Below are 19,734 nucleotides of genomic sequence, written 5' to 3' on the forward strand. Positions count from 1 at the left end.
TTTTAAGAAAAAAAAAAAGGCTTACTATACATGGTCATTTTTTTAAGAAAAAAAAAGCCTTACTATACATGGTCGTTTTTTTAAGAAAAAAAAAAAAAGGCTTACTATACATGGTCATTTTTTTAAGAAAAAAAAAAGCCTTACTATACATGGTCGTTTTTTTAAGAAAAAAAAAAGCCTTACTATACATGGTCGTTTTTTGTTAGAAAAAAAAAGGCTTCCTATACATGGTCATTTTTTGTTAGAAAAAAAGCCTTACTATCCATGGTCATTTTTTTGTGAGAAAAAAAAAAGCCTTTCTATACATGGTCATTTTTTTCTGAGAAAAAAAAAGCCTTACTATACATGGTCATTTTTTTAAGAAAAAAAAAAAGCCTTACTATACATGGTCGTTTTTTTAAGAAAAAAAAAAAAGCTTTACTATACATGGTCATTTTTTAAGAAAAAAAAAAGCCTTACTATACTATACATGGTCGTTTTTTTGTCGGGAAAAAAAAAAGCCTTACTATACATGGTCGTTTTTTGTCGGAAATAAAAGCCTTACTATACATGGTCGTTATTTTGTCGAAAAAAAAAGCCTTACTATACATGGTCGTTATTTTGTCGAAAAAAAAAAGCCTTACTATACATGGTCGTTTTTTCGTCTGAAAAAAAAGCCTTACTATACATGGTCGTTTTTTCGTCTGGAAAAAAAACCCTTACTATACATGGTCGTTTTTTTGTCAGAAAAAAAAGCCTTACTATACATGGTCGTATTTTTGTCAGAAAAAAAAGCCTTACTATACATGGTCGTATTTTTTGGGGAGAAAAAAAAAGCCTTACTATACATGGTCGTTTTTTTGTCGGAAATAAAAGCCTTACTATACATGGTCGTTTTTTGTCGGAAATAAAAGCCTTACTATACATGGTCGTTTTTTTGTCGGGAAAAAAAAAAGCCTTACTATACATGGTCGTTTTTTTGTCGGAAATAAAAGCCTTACTATACATGGTCGTTTTTTGTCGGAAATAAAAGCCTTACTATACATGGTCGTTTTTTGTCGGAAATAAAAGCCTTACTATACATGGTCGTTTTTTGTCAGAAATAAAAGCCTTACTATACATGGTCGTTTTTTCGTCTGGAAAAAAAAACCTTACTATACATGGTCGTTTTTTCGTCTGGAAAAAAAAGCCTTACTATACATGGTCGTTTTTTCGTCTGAAAAAAAAGCCTTACTATACATGGTCGTTTTTTCGTCTGAAAAAAAAGCCTTACTATACATGGTCGTTTTTTTGTCAGAAAAAAAAGCCTTACTATACATGGTCGTTTTTTTGTCAGAAAAAAAAGCCTTACTATACATGGTCGTTCTTTTAAGAAAAAAAAAAAAAAGCTTTACTATACATGGTCATTTTTTTAAGAAAAAAAAAAGCCTTACTATACATGGTCGTTTTTTTAAGAAAAAAAAAAAAGGCTTACTATACATGGTCATTTTTTTAAGAAAAAAAAAAGCCTTACTATACATGGTCGTTTTTTTAAGAAAAAAAAAAGCCTTACTATACATGGTCGTTTTTTGTTAGAAAAAAAAAGGCTTCCTATCCATGGTCATTTTTTTGTTAGAAAAAAAAAAGCCTTTCTATACATGGTCATTTTTTTCTGAGAAAAAAAAAGCCTTACTATACATGGTATTTTTTTAAGAAAAAAAAAAAGCCTTACTATACATGGTCGTTTTTTTAAGAAAAAAAAAAAAAGCTTTACTATACATGGTCATTTTTTAAGAAAAAAAAAAGCCTTACTATACTATACATGGTCGTTTTTTTGTCGGGAAAAAAAAAAGCCTTACTATACATGGTCGTTTTTTGTCGGAAATAAAAGCCTTACTATACATGGTCGTTTTTTTGTCGGAAAAAAAAGCCTTACTATACATGGTCGTTATTTTGTCGAAAAAAAAAGCCTTACTATACATGGTCGTTATTTTGTCGAAAAAAAAAAGCCTTACTATACATGGTCGTTTTTTTAAGAAAAAAAAAAAAAAGGCTTACTATACATGGTCATTTTTTTAAGAAAAAAAAAAGCCTTACTATACATGGTCGTTTTTTTAAGAAAAAAAAAAGCCTTACTATACATGGTCGTTTTTTGTTAGAAAAAAAAAAGGCTTCCTATACATGGTCATTTTTTGTTAGAAAAAAAGCCTTACTATCCATGGTCATTTTTTTGTTAGAAAAAAAAAAGCCTTTCTATACATGGTCATTTTTTTCTGAGAAAAAAAAAGCCTTACTATACATGGTCATTTTTTTAAGAAAAAAAAAAGCCTTACTATACATGGTCGTTTTTTTAAGAAAAAAAAAAAAGCTTTACTATACATGGTCATTTTTTAAGAAAAAAAAAAGCCTTACTATACTATACATGGTCGTTTTTTTGTCGGGAAAAAAAAAAGCCTTACTATACATGGTCGTTTTTTGTCGGAAATAAAAGCCTTACTATACATGGTCGTTATTTTGTCGAAAAAAAAAGCCTTACTATACATGGTCGTTATTTTGTCGAAAAAAAAAAGCCTTACTATACATGGTCGTTTTTTCGTCTGAAAAAAAAGCCTTACTATACATGGTCGTTTTTTCGTCTGGAAAAAAAACCCTTACTATACATGGTCGTTTTTTTGTCAGAAAAAAAAGCCTTACTATACATGGTCGTATTTTTGTCAGAAAAAAAAGCCTTACTATACATGGTCGTATTTTTTGGGGAGAAAAAAAAGCCTTACTATACATGGTCATTTTTTTGTCGGAAATAAAAGCCTTACTATACATGGTCGTTTTTTGTCGGAAATAAAAGCCTTACTATACATGGTCGTTTTTTTGTCGGGAAAAAAAAAAGCCTTACTATACATGGTCGTTTTTTTGTCGGAAATAAAAGCCTTACTATACATGGTCGTTTTTTGTCGGAAATAAAAGCCTTACTATACATGGTCGTTTTTTGTCGGAAATAAAAGCCTTACTATACATGGTCGTTTTTTGTCAGAAATAAAAGCCTTACTATACATGGTCGTTTTTTCGTCTGGAAAAAAAAACCTTACTATACATGGTCGTTTTTTCGTCTGGAAAAAAAAGCCTTACTATACATGGTCGTTTTTTCGTCTGAAAAAAAAGCCTTACTATACATGGTCGTTTTTTCGTCTGAAAAAAAAGCCTTACTATACATGGTCGTTTTTTTGTCAGAAAAAAAAGCCTTACTATACATGGTCGTTTTTTTGTCAGAAAAAAAAGCCTTACTATACATGGTCGTTCTTTTAAGAAAAAAAAAAAAAGGCTTACTATACATGGTCATTGTTTTAAGAAAAAAAAAAGCCTTACTATACATGGTCGTTTTTTTAAGAAAAAAAAAAAAAGGCTTACTATACATGGTCATTGTTTTAAGAAAAAAAAAAGCCTTACTATACATGGTCGTTTTTTTAAGAAAAAAAAAAAAGGCTTACTATACATGGTCATTTTTTTAAGAAAAAAAAAAGCCTTACTATACATGGTCGTTTTTTTAAGAAAAAAAAAAGCCTTACTATACATGGTCGTTTTTTGTTAGAAAAAAAAAGGCTTCCTATCCATGGTCATTTTTTTGTTAGAAAAAAAAAAGCCTTTCTATACATGGTCATTTTTTTCTGAGAAAAAAAAAGCCTTACTATACATGGTATTTTTTTAAGAAAAAAAAAAAGCCTTACTATACATGGTCGTTTTTTTAAGAAAAAAAAAAAAAGCTTTACTATACATGGTCATTTTTTAAGAAAAAAAAAAGCCTTACTATACTATACATGGTCGTTTTTTTGTCGGGAAAAAAAAAAGCCTTACTATACATGGTCGCTTTTTGTCGGAAATAAAAGCCTTACTATACATGGTCGTTTTTTTGTCGGAAAAAAAAGCCTTACTATACATGGTCGTTATTTTGTCGAAAAAAAAAGCCTTACTATACATGGTCGTTATTTTGTCGAAAAAAAAAAGCCTTACTATACATGGTCGTTTTTTCGTCTGAAAAAAAAGCCTTACTATACATGGTCGTTTTTTCGTCTGGAAAAAAAACCCTTACTATACATGGTCGTTTTTTTGTCAGAAAAAAAAGCCTTACTATACATGGTCGTATTTTTGTCAGAAAAAAAAGCCTTACTATACATGGTCGTATTTTTTGGGGAGAAAAAAAAGCCTTACTATACATGGTCGTTTTTTTGTCGGAAATAAAAGCCTTACTATACATGGTCGTTTTTTGTCGGAAATAAAAGCCTTACTATACATGGTCGTTTTTTTGTCGGGAAAAAAAAAAGCCTTACTATACATGGTCGTTTTTTGTTAGAAAAAAAAAGGCTTCCTATCCATGGTCATTTTTTTGTTAGAAAAAAAAAAGCCTTTCTATACATGGTCATTTTTTTCTGAGAAAAAAAAAGCCTTACTATACATGGTATTTTTTTAAGAAAAAAAAAAAGCCTTACTATACATGGTCGTTTTTTTAAGAAAAAAAAAAAAAGCTTTACTATACATGGTCATTTTTTAAGAAAAAAAAAAGCCTTACTATACTATACATGGTCGTTTTTTTGTCGGGAAAAAAAAAAGCCTTACTATACATGGTCGTTTTTTGTCGGAAATAAAAGCCTTACTATACATGGTCGTTTTTTTGTCGGAAAAAAAAGCCTTACTATACATGGTCGTTATTTTGTCGAAAAAAAAAGCCTTACTATACATGGTCGTTATTTTGTCGAAAAAAAAAAGCCTTACTATACATGGTCGTTTTTTCATCTGAAAAAAAAGCCTTACTATACATGGTCGTTTTTTCGTCTGGAAAAAAAAACCTTACTATACATGGTCGTTTTTTTGTCAGAAAAAAAAGCCTTACTATACATGGTCGTATTTTTGTCAGAAAAAAAAGCCTTACTATACATGGTCGTATTTTTTGGGGAGAAAAAAAAGCCTTACTATACATGGTCGTTTTTTTGTCGGAAATAAAAGCCTTACTATACATGGTCGTTTTTTGTCGGAAATAAAAGCCTTACTATACATGGTCGTTTTTTTGTCGGGAAAAAAAAAAGCCTTACTATACATGGTCGTTTTTTTGTCGGAAATAAAAGCCTTACTATACATGGTCGTTTTTTGTCGGAAATAAAAGCCTTACTATACATGGTCGTTTTTTGTCGGAAATAAAAGCCTTACTATACATGGTCGTTTTTTGTCGGAAATAAAAGCCTTACTATACATGGTCGTTTTTTCGTCTGGAAAAAAAAACCTTACTATACATGGTCGTTTTTTCGTCTGGAAAAAAAAGCCTTACTATACATGGTCGTTTTTTCGTCTGAAAAAAAAGCCTTACTATACATGGTCGTTTTTTCGTCTGAAAAAAAAGCCTTACTATACATGGTCGTTTTTTTGTCAGAAAAAAAAGCCTTACTATACATGGTCGTTTTTTTGTCAGAAAAAAAAGCCTTACTATACATGGTCGTTTTTTCGTCTGAAAAAAAAGCCTTACTATACATGGTCGTTTTTTTGTCAGAAAAAAAAGCCTTACTATACATGGTCGTTTTTTCGTCTGAAAAAAAAGCCTTACTATACATGGTCGTTTTTTCGTCTGGAAAAAAAAGCCTTACTATACATGGTCGTTTTTTCGTCTGAAAAAAAAGCCTTACTATACATGGTCGTTTTTTCGTCTGAAAAAAAAGCCTTACTATACATGGTCGTTTTTTCGTCTGGAAAAAAAACCCTTACTATACATGGTCGTTTTTTCGTCTGGAAAAAAAAGCCTTACTATACATGGTCGTATTTTTTGGGGAGAAAAAAAAGCCTTACTATACATGGTCGTTTTTTTGTCGGAAAAAAAAGCCTTACTATACATGGTCGTTTTTTTGTCGGAAATAAAAGCCTTACTATACATGGTCGTTTTTGTCGGAAATAAAAGCCTTACTATACATGGTCGTTTTTTGTCGGAAATAAAAGCCTTACTATACATGGTCGTTTTTTGTCGGAAATAAAAGCCTTACTATACATGGTCGTTTTTTCGTCTGGAAAAAAAAACCTTACTATACATGGTCGTTTTTTCGTCTGGAAAAAAAAGCCTTACTATACATGGTCGTTTTTTCGTCTGAAAAAAAAGCCTTACTATACATGGTCGTTTTTTTGTCAGAAAAAAAAGCCTTACTATACATGGTCGTTTTTTTGTCAGAAAAAAAAGCCTTACTATACATGGTCGTTTTTTCGTCTGAAAAAAAAGCCTTACTATACATGGTCGTTTTTTTGTCAGAAAAAAAAGCCTTACTATACATGGTCGTTTTTTCGTCTGAAAAAAAAGCCTTACTATACATGGTCGTTTTTTCGTCTGGAAAAAAAAGCCTTACTATACATGGTCGTTTTTTCGTCTGAAAAAAAAGCCTTACTATACATGGTCGTTTTTTCGTCTGAAAAAAAAGCCTTACTATACATGGTCGTTTTTTCGTCTGGAAAAAAAACCCTTACTATACATGGTCGTTTTTTCGTCTGGAAAAAAAAGCCTTACTATACATGGTCGTATTTTTTGGGGAGAAAAAAAAGCCTTACTATACATGGTCGTTTTTTTGTCGGAAAAAAAAGCCTTACTATACATGGTCGTTTTTTTGTCGGAAAAAAAAAAGCCTTACTATACATGGTCGTTTTTTTGTCGGAAAAAAAAAGCCTTACTGTACATGGTCGTTTTTTTGTCGGAAAAAAAAAGCCTTACTATACATGGTCATTTTTTTCTGAGAAAAAAAAAGCCTTACTATACATGGTCATTTTTTTAAGAAAAAAAAAAAGCCTTACTATACATGGTCGTTTTTTTAAGAAAAAAAAAAAAAGCTTTACTATACATGGTCATTTTTTAAGAAAAAAAAAAGCCTTACTATACTATACATGGTCGTTTTTTTGTCGGGAAAAAAAAAAGCCTTACTATACATGGTCGTTTTTTGTCGGAAATAAAAGCCTTACTATACATGGTCGTTTTTTTTGTCGGAAAAAAAAGCCTTACTATACATGGTCGTTATTTTGTCGGAAAAAAAAATGCCTTACTATACATGGTCGTTTTTTCGTCTGAAAAAAAAGCCTTACTATACATGGTCGTTTTTTCGTCTGGAAAAAAAACCCTTACTATACATGGTCGTTTTTTTGTCAGAAAAAAAAGCCTTACTATACATGGTCGTATTTTTTGGGGAGAAAAAAAAACCTTACTATACATGGTCGTTTTTTCGTCTGAAAAAAAAGCCTTACTATACATGGTCGTATTTTTGTCAGAAAAAAAAGCCTTACTATACATGGTCGTATTTTTTGGGGAGAAAAAAAAGCCTTACTATACATGGTCGTTTTTTTGTCAGAAATAAAAGCCTTACTATACATGGTCGTTTTTTGTCGGAAATAAAAGCCTTACTATACATGGTCGTTTTTTTGTCGGAAATAAAAGCCTTACTATACATGGTCGTTTTTTGTCGGAAATAAAAGCCTTACTATACATGGTCGTTTTTTGTCGGAAATAAAAGCCTTACTATACATGGTCGTTTTTTCGTCTGGAAAAAAAACCCTTACTATACATGGTCGTTTTTTCGTCTGGAAAAAAAACCCTTACTATACATGGTCGTTTTTTCGTCTGAAAAAAAAGCCTTACTATACATGGTCGTTTTTTCGTCTGAAAAAAAAGCCTTACTATACATGGTCGTTTTTTTGTCAGAAAAAAAAGCCTTACTATACATGGTCGTTTTTTTGTCAGAAAAAAAAAGCCTTACTATACATGGTCGTTTTTTCGTCTGGAAAAAAAACCCTTACTATACATGGTCGTTTTTTCGTCTGGAAAAAAAAGCCTTACTATACATGGTCGTTTTTTCGTCTGAAAAAAAAGCCTTACTATACATGGTCGTTTTTTCGTCTGAAAAAAAAGCCTTACTATACATGGTCGTTTTTTTGTCAGAAAAAAAAGCCTTACTATACATGGTCGTTTTTTTGTCAGAAAAAAAAAGCCTTACTATACATGGTCGTTTTTTCGTCTGAAAAAAAAGCCTTGCTATACATGGTCGTTTTTTCGTCTGAAAAAAAAGCCTTACTATACATGGTCGTTTTTTCGTCTGAAAAAAAAGCCTTACTATACATGGTCGTTTTTTCGTCTGAAAAAAAAGCCTTACTATACATGGTCGTTTTTTCGTCTGGAAAAAAAACCCTTACTATATATACATGGTCGTTTTTTCGTCTGGAAAAAAAAGCCTTACTATACATGGTCGTATTTTTTGGGGAGAAAAAAAAGCCTTACTATACATGGTCGTTTTTTTGTCGGAAAAAAAAGCCTTACTATACATGGTCGTTTTTTTGTCGGAAAAAAAAAGCCTTACTATACATGGTCGTTTTTTTGTCGGAAAAAAAAAGCCTTACTATACATGGTCGTTTTTTTGTCGGAAAAAAAAAGCCTTACTATACATGGTCGTTTTTCTGTCGGAAAAAAAAAGCCTTACTATACATGGTCGTTTTTTTGTCGGAAAAAAATGCCTTACTATACATGGTCGTTTTTTTGTCGGAAAAAAAAAGCCTTACTATACATGGTCGTTTTTTTGTCTGGAAAAAAAACCCTTACTATACATGGTCGTTTTTTGTCGGAAATAAAAGCCTTACTATACATGGTCGTTTTTTTGGAGGGGAAAAAATGCCTTACTATACATGGTCGTTTTTTTGTCGGAAAAAAAAGCCTTACTATACATGGTCGTTTTTTTGTCGGAAAAAAAAGCCTTACTATACATGGTCGTATTTTTTGGGGAGAAAAAAAAGCCTTACTATACATGGTCGTTTTTTTGTCGGAAAAAAAAGCCTTACTATACATGGTCGTTTTTTCGTCTGGAAAAAACCCCCTTACTATACATGGTCGTTTTTTTGTCAGAAAAAAAAGCCTTACTATACATGGTCGTTTTTTCGTCTGAAAAAAAAGCCTTACTATACATGGTCGTTTTTTCGTCTGGAAAAAAAACCCTTACTATACATGGTCGTTTTTTCGTCTGGAAAAAAAAGCCTTACTATACATGGTTGTATTTTTTGGGGAGAAAAAAAAGCCTTACTATACATGGTCGTTTTTTTGTCGGAAAAAAAAAGCCTTACTATACATGGTCGTTTTTTTGTCGGAAAAAAAAAGCCTTACTATACATGGTCGTTTTTTTGTCGGAAAAAAAAAGCCTTACTATACATGGTCGTTTTTTTGTCGGAAAAAAAAAGCCTTACTATACATGGTCGTTTTTTTGTCGGAAAAAAAAAGCCTTACTATACATGGTCGTTTTTTTGTCTGGAAAAAAAACCCTTACTATACATGGTCGTTTTTTGTCGGAAATAAAAGCCTTACTATACATGGTCGTTTTTTTGGAGGGGAAAAAATGCCTTACTATACATGGTCGTTTTTTTGTCGGAAAAAAAAGCCTTACTATACATGGTCGTTTTTTTGTCGGAAAAAAAAGCCTTACTATACATGGTCGTTTTTTTGTCGGAAAAAGAAAGCCTTACTATACATGGTCGTATTTTTTGGGGAGAAAAAAAAGCCTTACTATACATGGTCGTTTTTTTGTCGGAAAAAAAAGCCTTACTATACATGGTCGTTTTTTCGTCTGGAAAAAAACCCCTTACTATACATGGTCGTTTTTTTGTCAGAAAAAAAAGCCTTACTATACATGGTCGTATTTTTTGGGGAGAAAAAAAAGCCTTACTATACATGGTCGTTTTTTCGTCTGGAAAAAAAAGCCTTACTATACATGGTCGTTTTTTCGTCTGAAAAAAAAGCCTTACTATACATGGTCGTTTTTTCGTCTGAAAAAAAGCCTTACTATACATGGTCGTTTTTTCGTCTGGAAAAAAAAGCCTTACTATACATGGTCGTTTTTTCGTCTGAAAAAAAAGCCTTACTATACATGGTCGTTTTTTCGTCTGAAAAAAAAGCCTTACTATACATGGTCGTTTTTTCGTCTGAAAAAAAAGCCTTACTATACATGGTCGTTTTTTTGTCAGAAAAAAAAGCCTTACTATACATGGTCGTTTTTTTGTCAGAAAAAAAAGCCTTACTATACATGGTCGTTTTTTTGTCAGAAAAAAAAGCCTTACTATACATGGTCGTTTTTTCGTCTGAAAAAAAAGCCTTACTATACATGGTCGTTTTTTCTTCTGAAAAAAAAACCTTACTATACATGGTCGTTATTTTGTCGAAAAAAAAAAGCCTTACTATACATGGTCGTTTTTTCGTCTGAAAAAAAAGCCTTACTATACATGGTCGTTTTTTCGTCTGAAAAAAAAGCCTAACTATACATGGTCGTTTTTTCGTCTGGAAAAAAAAGCCTTACTATACATGGTCGTTTTTTCGTCTGAAAAAAAAGCCTTACTATACATGGTCGTTTTTTCGTCTGAAAAAAAAGCCTTACTATACATGGTCGTTTTTTCGTCTGAAAAAAAAGCCTTACTATACATGGTCCTTTTTTCGTCTGAAAAAAAAGCCTTACTATACATGGTCGTTTTTTCGTCTGGAAAAAAAAGCCTTACTATACATGGTCGTTTTTTCGTCTGAAAAAAAGCCTTACTATGCATGGTCGTTTTTTTGTCTGAAAAAAAAGCCTTACTATACATGGTCGTTTTTTCGTCTGGAAAAAAAAGCCTTACTATACATGGTCGTTTTTTCGTCTGAAAAAAAAGCCTTACTATACATGGTCGTTTTTTCGTCTGAAAAAAAAGCCTTACTATACATGGTCGTTTTTTCGTCTGGAAAAAAAACCCTTACTATACATGGTCGTTTTTTCGTCTGGAAAAAAAAGCCTTACTATACATGGTTGTATTTTTTGGGGAGAAAAAAAAGCCTTACTATACATGGTCGTTTTTTTGTCGGAAAAAAAAAGCCTTACTATACATGGTCGTTTTTTTGTCGGAAAAAAAAAGCCTTACTATACATGGTCGTTTTTTTGTCGGAAAAAAAAAGCCTTACTATACATGGTCGTTTTTTTGTCGGAAAAAAAAAGCCTTACTATACATGGTCGTTTTTTTGTCGGAAAAAAAAAGCCTTACTATACATGGTCGTTTTTTTGTCTGGAAAAAAAACCCTTACTATACATGGTCGTTTTTTGTCGGAAATAAAAGCCTTACTATACATGGTCGTTTTTTTGGAGGGGAAAAAATGCCTTACTATACATGGTCGTTTTTTTGTCGGAAAAAAAAGCCTTACTATACATGGTCGTTTTTTTGTCGGAAAAAAAAGCCTTACTATACATGGTCGTTTTTTTGTCGGAAAAAGAAAGCCTTACTATACATGGTCGTATTTTTTGGGGAGAAAAAAAAGCCTTACTATACATGGTCGTTTTTTTGTCGGAAAAAAAAGCCTTACTATACATGGTCGTTTTTTCGTCTGGAAAAAAACCCCTTACTATACATGGTCGTTTTTTTGTCAGAAAAAAAAGCCTTACTATACATGGTCGTATTTTTTGGGGAGAAAAAAAAGCCTTACTATACATGGTCGTTTTTTCGTCTGGAAAAAAAAGCCTTACTATACATGGTCGTTTTTTCGTCTGAAAAAAAAGCCTTACTATACATGGTCGTTTTTTCGTCTGAAAAAAAGCCTTACTATACATGGTCGTTTTTTCGTCTGGAAAAAAAAGCCTTACTATACATGGTCGTTTTTTCGTCTGAAAAAAAAGCCTTACTATACATGGTCGTTTTTTCGTCTGAAAAAAAAGCCTTACTATACATGGTCGTTTTTTCGTCTGAAAAAAAAGCCTTACTATACATGGTCGTTTTTTTGTCAGAAAAAAAAGCCTTACTATACATGGTCGTTTTTTCGTCTGAAAAAAAAGCCTTACTATACATGGTCGTTTTTTCGTCTGAAAAAAAAGCCTAACTATACATGGTCGTTTTTTCGTCTGGAAAAAAATGCCTTACTATACATGGTCGTTTTTTCGTCTGAAAAAAAAGCCTTACTATACATGGTCGTTTTTTCGTCTGAAAAAAAAGCCTTACTATACATGGTCGTTTTTTCGTCTGAAAAAAAAGCCTTACTATACATGGTCCTTTTTTCGTCTGAAAAAAAAGCCTTACTATACATGGTCGTTTTTTCGTCTGGAAAAAAAAGCCTTACTATACATGGTCGTTTTTTCGTCTGAAAAAAAGCCTTACTATACATGGTCGTTTTTTTGTCTGAAAAAAAAGCCTTACTATACATGGTCGTTTTTTCGTCTGGAAAAAAAAGCCTTACTATACATGGTCGTTTTTTCGTCTGAAAAAAAAGCCTTACTATACATGGTCGTTTTTTCGTCTGAAAAAAAAGCCTTACTATACATGGTCGTTTTTTCGTCTGAAAAAAAAGCCTTACTATACATGGTCGTTTTTTCGTCTGAAAAAAAAGCCTTACTATACATGGTCGTTTTTTCGTCTGAAAAAAAAGCCTTACTATACATGGTCGTTTTTTCGTCTGAAAAAAAAGCCTTACTATACATGGTCGTTTTTTCGTCTGGAAAAAAAAGCCTTACTATACATGGTCGTTTTTTCGTCTGAAAAAAAAGCCTTACTATACATGGTCTTTTTTTCGTCTGGAAAAAAAAAGCCTTACTATACATGGTCGTTTTTTCGTCTGAAAAAAAAAGCCTTACTATACATGGTCATTTTTTGTGACAAAAAAAGCCTTACTATACATGGTCATTTTTTGTGAGAAAAAAAAAGCCTTACTATACATGGTCATTTTTTGTGACAAAAAAAGCCTTACTATACATGGTCATTTTTTTAAGAAAAAAAAAAGCCTTACTATACATGGTCGGTTTTTGTTTGGAAAAAAAAGCCTTACTATACATGGTCATTTTTTGTTAGAAAAAAAAGCCTTACTATACATGGTCATTTTTTTAAGAAAAAAAAAAGCCTTACTATACATGGTCATTTTTTGTTAGAAAAACAAAAGCCTTACTATACATGGTCATTTTTTGTTAGAAAAAAAAAGCCTTACTATACATGGTCATTTTTTTGTGAGAAAAAAAAAAGCCTTACTATACATGGTCATTTTTTGTGAGAAAAAAAAAGCCTTACTATACATGGTCATTTTTTGTGAGAAAAAAAAGCCTTACTATACATGGTCAATTTTCTGTGAGAAAAAAAAAAGCCTTACTATACATGGTCATTTTTTGTGAGAAAAAAAAAAGCCTTACTATACATGGTCATTTTTTGTGAGAAAAAAAAAGCCTTACTATACATGGTCATTTTTTGTGACAAAAAAAGCCTTACTATACATGGTCATTTTTTTAAGAAAAAAAAAAGCCTTACTATACATGGTCGGCTTTTGTTTGAAAAAAAAAGCCTTACTATACATGGTCATTTTTTTAAGAAAAAAAAAAAGCCTTACTCTACATGGTCATTTTTTTAAGAAAAAAAAAAGCCTTACTATACATGGTCATTTTTTGTTAGAAAAAAAAAGCCTTACTATACATGGTCATTTTTTGTGAGAAAAAAAAAGCCTTACTATACATGGTCATTTTTTGTGACAAAAAAAAGCCTTACTATACATGGTCGTTTTTTTAAGAAAAAAAAAAGCCTTACTATACATGGTCGTTTTTTCGTCTGGAAAAAAAACCCTTACTATACATGGTCGTTTTTTTGTCAGAAAAAAAAGCCTTACTATACATGGTCGTATTTTTTGGGGAGAAAAAAAAGCCTTACTATACATGGTCGTTTTTTCGTCTGGAAAAAAAAGCCTTACTATACATGGTCGTTTTTTCGTCTGAAAAAAAAGCCTTACTATACATGGTCGTTTTTTCGTCTGAAAAAAAGCCTTACTATACATGGTCGTTTTTTCGTCTGGAAAAAAAAGCCTTACTATACATGGTCGTTTTTTCGTCTGAAAAAAAAGCCTTACTATACATGGTCGTTTTTTCGTCTGAAAAAAAAGCCTTACTATACATGGTCGTTTTTTCGTCTGAAAAAAAAGCCTTACTATACATGGTCGTTTTTTTGTCAGAAAAAAAAGCCTTACTATACATGGTCGTTTTTTTGTCAGAAAAAAAAGCCTTACTATACATGGTCGTTTTTTTGTCAGAAAAAAAAGCCTTACTATACATGGTCGTTTTTTTGTCAGAAAAAAAAGCCTTACTATACATGGTCGTTTTTTCGTCTGAAAAAAAAGCCTTACTATACATGGTCGTTTTTTCTTCTGAAAAAAAAACCTTACTATACATGGTCGTTATTTTGTCGAAAAAAAAAAGCCTTACTATACATGGTCGTTTTTTCGTCTGAAAAAAAAGCCTTACTATACATGGTCGTTTTTTCGTCTGAAAAAAAAGCCTAACTATACATGGTCGTTTTTTCGTCTGGAAAAAAAAGCCTTACTATACATGGTCGTTTTTTCGTCTGAAAAAAAAGCCTTACTATACATGGTCGTTTTTTCGTCTGAAAAAAAAGCCTTACTATACATGGTCGTTTTTTCGTCTGAAAAAAAAGCCTTACTATACATGGTCCTTTTTTCGTCTGAAAAAAAAGCCTTACTATACATGGTCCTTTTTTCGTCTGAAAAAAAAGCCTTACTATACATGGTCGTTTTTTCGTCTGAAAAAAAGCCTTACTATACATGGTCGTTTTTTTGTCTGAAAAAAAAGCCTTACTATACATGGTCGTTTTTTCGTCTGGAAAAAAAAGCCTTACTATACATGGTCGTTTTTTCGTCTGAAAAAAAAGCCTTACTATACATGGTCGTTTTTTCGTCTGAAAAAAAAGCCTTACTATACATGGTCGTTTTTTCGTCTGAAAAAAAAGCCTTACTATACATGGTCGTTTTTTCGTCTGAAAAAAAAGCCTTACTATACATGGTCGTTTTTTCGTCTGAAAAAAAAGCCTTACTATACATGGTCGTTTTTTCGTCTGAAAAAAAAGCCTTACTATACATGGTCGTTTTTTCGTCTGGAAAAAAAAGCCTTACTATGCATGGTCGTTTTTTCGTCTGAAAAAAAAGCCTTACTATACTTGGTCGTTTTTTCGTCTGGAAAAAAAAGCCTTACTATACATGGTCGTTTTTTCGTCTGAAAAAAAAAAGCCTTACTATACATGGTCATTTTTTGTGACAAAAAAAGCCTTACTATACATGGTCATTTTTTGTGAGAAAAAAAAAGCCTTACTATACATGGTCATTTTTTGTGACAAAAAAAGCCTTACTATACATGGTCATTTTTTTAAGAAAAAAAAAAGCCTTACTATACATGGTCGGTTTTTGTTTGGAAAAAAAAGCCTTACTATACATGGTCATTTTTTGTTAGAAAAAAAAGCCTTACTATACATGGTCATTTTTTTAAGAAAAAAAAAAGCCTTACTATACATGGTCATTTTTTGTTAGAAAAACAAAAGCCTTACTATACATGGTCATTTTTTGTTAGAAAAAAAAAGCCTTACTATACATGGTCATTTTTTTGTGAGAAAAAAAAAAGCCTTACTATACATGGTCATTTTTTGTGAGAAAAAAAAAGCCTTACTATACATGGTCATTTTTTGTGAGAAAAAAAAGCCTTACTATACATGGTCAATTTTCTGTGAGAAAAAAAAAAGCCTTACTATACATGGTCATTTTTTGTGAGAAAAAAAAAAGCCTTACTATACATGGTCATTTTTTGTGAGAAAAAAAAAGCCTTACTATACATGGTCATTTTTTGTGACAAAAAAAGCCTTACTATACATGGTCATTTTTTTAAGAAAAAAAAAAGCCTTACTATACATGGTCGGCTTTTGTTTGAAAAAAAAAAGCCTTACTATACATGGTCATTTTTTTAAGAAAAAAAAAAAGCCTTACTCTACATGGTCATTTTTTTAAGAAAAAAAAAAGCCTTACTATACATGGTCATTTTTTGTTAGAAAAAAAAAGCCTTACTATACATGGTCATTTTTTGTGAGAAAAAAAAAGCCTTACTATACATGGTCATTTTTTGTGACAAAAAAAAGCCTTACTATACATGGTCGTTTTTTTAAGAAAAAAAAAAGCCTTACTATACATGGTCATTTTTTGTGAGAAAAAAAAAGCCTTACTATACATGGTCAATTTTTTGTGAGAAAAAAAAAGCCTTACTATACATGGTCATTTTTTGTGAGAAAAAAAAAAAGCCTTACTATACATGGTCATTTTTTGTGAGAAAAAAAAAGCCTTACTATACATGGTCATTTTTTGTTAGAAAAAAAAACCTTACTATACATGGTCAATTTTTTGTGAGAAAAAAAAAAGCCTTACTATACATGGTCATTTTTTGTGAGAAAAAAAAAGCCTTACTATACATGGTCATTTTTTGTGAGAAAAAAAAAAAGCCTTACTATACATGGTCATTTTTTGTTAGAAAAAAAAAGCCTTACTATACATGGTCATTTTTTGTGAGAAAAAAAAAGCCTTACTATACATGGTCATTTTTTGTTAGAAAAAAAAGCCTTACTATACATGGTCAATTTTTTGTGAGAAAAAAAAAGCCTTACTATACATAGTCATTTTTTGTTAGAAAAAAAAAAGCCTTACAATACATGGTCATTTTTTGTTAGAAAAAAAAAGCCTTACTATACATGGTCATTTTTTGTTAGAAAAAAAAGCCTTACTATACATGGTCGTTTTTTCGTCTGAAAAAAAAGCCTTACTATACATGGTCGTTTTTTCGTCTGAAAAAAAAGCCTTACTATACATGGTCGTTTTTTTGTCAGAAAAAAAAGCCTTACTATACATGGTCGTTTTTTTGTCAGAAAAAAAAGCCTTACTATACATGGTCGTTTTTTTGTCAGAAAAAAAAGCCTTACTATACATGGTCGTTTTTTTGGCAGAAAAAAAAGCCTGACTATACATGGTCGTTTTTTCGTCTGAAAAAAAAGCCTTACTATACATGGTCGTTTTTTCGTCTGAAAAAAAAACCTTACTATACATGGTCGTTATTTTGTCGAAAAAAAAAAGCCTTACTATACATGGTCGTTTTTTCGTCTGAAAAAAAAGCCTTACTATACATGGTCGTTTTTTCGTCTGAAAAAAAAGCCTAACTATACATGGTCGTTTTTTCGTCTGGAAAAAAAAGCCTTACTATACATGGTCGTTTTTTCGTCTGAAAAAAAAGCCTTACTATACATGGTCGTTTTTTTGTCGGAAAAAAAAAAGCCTTACTATACATGGTCGTTTTTTTGTCGGAAAAAAAAAGCCTTACTATACATGGTCGTTTTTTTGTCGGAAAAAAAAAGCCTTACTATACATGGTCATTTTTTTCTGAGAAAAAAAAAGCCTTACTATACATGGTCATTTTTTTAAGAAAAAAAAAAAGCCTTACTATACATGGTCGTTTTTTTAAGAAAAAAAAAAAAAGCTTTACTATACATGGTCATTTTTTAAGAAAAAAAAAAGCCTTACTATACTATACATGGTCGTTTTTTTGTCGGGAAAAAAAAAAGCCTTACTATACATGGTCGTTTTTTGTCGGAAATAAAAGCCTTACTATACATGGTCGTTATTTTGTCGAAAAAAAAAAGCCTTACTATACATGGTCGTTATTTTGTCGAAAAAAAAAAGCCTTACTATACATGGTCGTTTTTTCGTCTGAAAAAAAAGCCTTACTATACATGGTCGTTTTTTCGTCTGAAAAAAAAGCCTTACTATACATGGTCGTTATTTTGTCGAAAAAAAAAAGCCTTACTATACATGGTCGTTATTTTGTCGAAAAAAAAAAGCCTTACTATACATGGTCGTTTTTTCGTCTGAAAAAAAAGCCTTACTATACATGGTCGTTTTTTCGTCTGGAAAAAAAACCCTTACTATACATGGTCGTTTTTTTGTCAGAAAAAAAAGCCTTACTATACATGGTCGTATTTTTTGTGGAGAAAAAAAAACCTTACTATACATGGTCGTTTTTTGTCGGAAATAAAAGCCTTACTATACATGGTCGTTATTTTGTCGAAAAAAAAAAGCCTTACTATACATGGTCGTTATTTTGTCGAAAAAAAAAAGCCTTACTATACATGGTCGTTTTTTTGTCTGAAAAAAAAGCCTTACTATACATGGTCGTTTTTTCGTCTGAAAAAAAAGCCTTACTATACATGGTCGTTATTTTGTCGAAAAAAAAAAGCCTTACTATACATGGTCGTTATTTTGTCGAAAAAAAAAAGCCTTACTATACATGGTCGTTTTTTCGTCTGAAAAAAAAGCCTTACTATACATGGTCGTTTTTTCGTCTGGAAAAAAAACCCTTACTATACATGGTCGTTTTTTTGTCAGAAAAAAAAGCCTTACTATACATGGTCGTATTTTTTGGGGAGAAAAAAAAACCTTACTATACATGGTCGTTTTTTGTCGGAAATAAAAGCCTTACTATACATGGTCGTTATTTTGTCGAAAAAAAAAAGCCTTACTATACATGGTCGTTATTTTGTCGAAAAAAAAAAGCCTTACTATACATGGTCGTTTTTTCGTCTGGAAAAAAAACCCTTACTATACATGGTCGTTTTTTGTCGGAAATAAAAGCCTTACTATACATGGTCGTTATTTTGTCGAAAAAAAAAAGCCTTACTATACATGGTCGTTATTTTGTCGAAAAAAAAAAGCCTTACTATACATGGTCGTTTTTTTGTCTGAAAAAAAAGCCTTACTATACATGGTCGTTTTTTCGTCTGAAAAAAAAGCCTTACTATACATGGTCGTTATTTTGTCGAAAAAAAAAAGCCTTACTATACATGGTCGTTATTTTGTCGAAAAAAAAAAGCCTTACTATACATGGTCGTTTTTTCGTCTGAAAAAAAAGCCTTACTATACATGGTCGTTTTTTCGTCTGGAAAAAAAACCCTTACTATACATGGTCGTTTTTTTGTCAGAAAAAAAAGCCTTACTATACATGGTCGTATTTTTTGGGGAGAAAAAAAAACCTTACTATACATGGTCGTTTTTTGTCGGAAATAAAAGCCTTACTATACATGGTCGTTATTTTGTCGAAAAAAAAAAGCCTTACTATACATGGTCGTTATTTTGTCGAAAAAAAAAAGCCTTACTATACATGGTCGTTTTTTCGTCTGAAAAAAAAGCCTTACTATACATGGTCGTTTTTTCGTCTGGAAAAAAAACCCTTACTATACATGGTCGTTTTTTTGTCAGAAAAAAAAGCCTTACTATACATGGTCGTATTTTTTGGGGAGAAAAAAAAACCTTACTATACATGGTCGTTTTTTGTCGGAAATAAAAGCCTTACTATACATGGTCGTTATTTTGTCGAAAAAAAAAAGCCTTACTATACATGGTCGTTATTTTGTCGAAAAAAAAAAGCCTTACTATACATGGTCGTTTTTTTGTCTGAAAAAAAAGCCTTACTATACATGGTCGTTTTTTCGTCTGAAAAAAAAGCCTTACTATACATGGTCGTTATTTTGTCGAAAAAAAAAAGCCTTACTATACATGGTCGTTATTTTGTCGAAAAAAAAAAGCCTTACTATACATGGTCGTTTTTTCGTCTGAAAAAAAAGCCTTACTATACATGGTCGTTTTTTCGTCTGGAAAAAAAACCCTTACTATACATGGTCGTTTTTTTGTCAGAAAAAAAAGCCTTACTATACATGGTCGTATTTTTTGGGGAGAAAAAAAAACCTTACTATACATGGTCGTTTTTTGTCGGAAATAAAAGCCTTACTATACATGGTCGTTATTTTGTCGAAAAAAAAAAGCCTTACTATACATGGTCGTTATTTTGTCGAAAAAAAAAAGCCTTACTATACATGGTCGTTTTTTCGTCTGAAAAAAAAGCCTTACTATACATGGTCGTTTTTTCGTCTGGAAAAAAA

The sequence above is a fragment of the Festucalex cinctus genome, chromosome 16 (assembly GCF_051991245.1).
Source record: "Festucalex cinctus isolate MCC-2025b chromosome 16, RoL_Fcin_1.0, whole genome shotgun sequence".
NCBI classification, from domain to species: Eukaryota; Metazoa; Chordata; class Actinopteri; order Syngnathiformes; family Syngnathidae; genus Festucalex; species Festucalex cinctus.